The sequence below is a fragment of the Cebus imitator genome, unplaced genomic scaffold (genome assembly GCF_001604975.1).
Source record: "Cebus imitator isolate Cc_AM_T3 unplaced genomic scaffold, Cebus_imitator-1.0 Scaffold188, whole genome shotgun sequence".
NCBI lineage: Eukaryota > Metazoa > Chordata > Mammalia > Primates > Cebidae > Cebus > Cebus imitator.
In genome coordinates, this window is record NW_016107503.1 from 1,342,098 (window position 1) to 1,344,444 (window position 2,347).

The 2,347-nt window shown below is 44.4% G+C and overlaps 1 pseudogene; it reads right to left on the bottom strand.

The window, feature by feature from the left end:
* Positions 1-1,206: 1,206 nt before the first annotated feature.
* The window catches only part of LOC108316375, a 2,083-nt pseudogene continuing 942 nt past the window's right edge, over positions 1,207-2,347 (bottom strand).

Consider the following 2,347-nt stretch of genomic DNA (forward strand, 5'->3'; position numbering starts at 1 on the left):
CGTATTTCTGAGACGGGGAAGTCTAGAAGTGGCAGTAAGGGAGGGAATTAATAATTTAAAATTTTCAGATTATTTTCAGATGTGTGAGCAAAACTTTTTTTTGCAATTGTCTTGGGAATAGCCATAATTATATTAAAACTGTTGTGTTAAATGTAAACATTTGAATATAATTCAGTTTTCACAGACTTGTTTTTTTTTAAAGAAAGAAAAAAAGAAAGAGAGAAAGAAAGAAAAAAAAAAGAATGAAGAAGAGGAAGAAAGAGGAAGAGGAAGAGGGAGAGAGAACGGGAGTGTTGCCTTATTGCCCAGGCTAGAATGCAGTCTAAAAATGGGTATTGAAAACCTCTTTTATGCCAATAATTGTGCTTAATAATGGAGACAGGAAAAAAATGAGGGAAGAAAATAACAAACAAGCAGCCAATCAATATTTCATTTAAACCTGTAAGTAGGTGTGATGTGGTGCTAATAAGAGTATATATTTTGTGTATTTAAAGTGGAGAATTCTATAAATGTTTATTAAGTTTACTTGTTCCAGATCTGAGTTCAAGTCCTGGATATCCTTGTTAATTTTCTGTCTCATTGATCTGTCTAATATTGATGTTGAAGCCTCCTACTATTATTGTGTGGGAGTCTAAGTCCCTTTATAAGTCTTATGTGTCTGGGTGTTCCTGTATTGGGTGCGTATATATTTAGGATCGTTAGCTCTTCTTGTTGCATTGATCCACTTACCATTATGTAATGTCTTTCTTTGCCTCTTTTAATCTTTGTTGCTTTAAAGTCAATTTTATCAGAGGTGAGAATTGCAACTCCTGCTTTTTATTTATTTATTTATTTTTGCTCTCCATTTGGTTGGTAAATCTTTCTCCATCCCTTTGTTTTGAGTCTTTGTGTATCCTTGCATGTGAGATGGGTCTGGATGCAGCATAGCGATGGGTTTTGGCTGTGTCTTTTGATTGGGGGATTTAGTTGATTTAAATTTAGGATCAATAATAATATATGTGAGTTTAATACTGGCATTTGATGTTAGCTGGCTGTTTCGCCCATTAGTTGATGTAAATTCTTCATTATGTTGATGCTCTTTACTTTTTGGTATATTTTTGGAAAGGCTGATATTGGTTGTTGTTTTCTATGTGTAGTGGTTCTTTCAGAAGCTCTTGTAAAGCAGGCCTGGTGGTGATGAAATCTCTGAGGTTTTTTTTTTTTTTTTTTACAAAAGGTAGGCTGTTTATTAGAGTCACAGTTGACTGTCTCAGTGTGACTCAAGACCACAAAAAAACCCATTTCTCCTTCACTTCTGAGTCCTGGGGTTGAGACCTAGACCGGCAGGTATACTGCCTGGGGCCCATTCACAAGTTTACAAGTTTCTCATTGAGGGCAATCTGTGACTGTGTGAGGTCGGCCAGGTAGGTCACCATCAGCAGGTCATTGATGTTGCTGTTGAGCATGGTCTCAAAGTCATCACGAACTATTTTGGGTACTCAGTTAACCGGGCTCATCGGGAATCGGCCCACTGTATTGTCAGTTGAAACCTTTCCAGACAGTACGTCCTCTGCGTATTGCAAGACCATGCTCAGGGCATCTGGATGGAGCCGATGGCCCTCCTACTTGCTGCAAGTCACTTCAGAGTCCAATCACTCGGTTGGGGCTAAAGCAGGTCTTCGTGATCAGGTCAACTCCAATTCGTTCAGTGTCATAGTATGCATCTTTCACTGTCAGAGGTGTGAGCATCACTCCCATGGTCCTCCCGGGGACTCCCATTAAAGTGCTGACATCGGCTTTGATTCTTATGCGCCCGTTCTGGAGACTTGTGTCCACGGTGAGGTGGATGGGGTTGGGGGCCTCCCAGCTGTAGTGCTCATGGACTAGCAGAGTGCTCTGTGATGTCATGGCCTGCAGCGTACCAGCCCAGGATGAGCTCATTTGGAGACACTTTTTTATGCAGTTCATACATGTTCTTAGCAAATTCCATGTCAACAGCCACTCCATCTTCTGACTCATGGTGCGGCACTGAAAGCAATTGGTGACCTCCACTGAGTGTTTGTCCACGTTCCCAGCAGGGTCCCAATAACTCGGTCAGCACCCTCATTGCGCCGCTTGTAGCCGTCCACAATGGAGGCCAAAATGACTGGGTGCAGCCTGACCACGCGGCCGCCGGGGAAGGGCCCTGGGAGAGCGGGACCAGGCAGAGCGAGCGCTGGGGTCTGCGCCCGAGCTTGTGCAGCGGCGGGGGTCCGGCCAGGAGCCGCCGTCATGGACACTGTGGCCGCAGGGTCGGAGGCTGGTGCCGGCGTTGGCGCTGGGGCTGGGACAGAGGCTGGGACCGAGGCTGGGGCCGGGGCTGGGACCG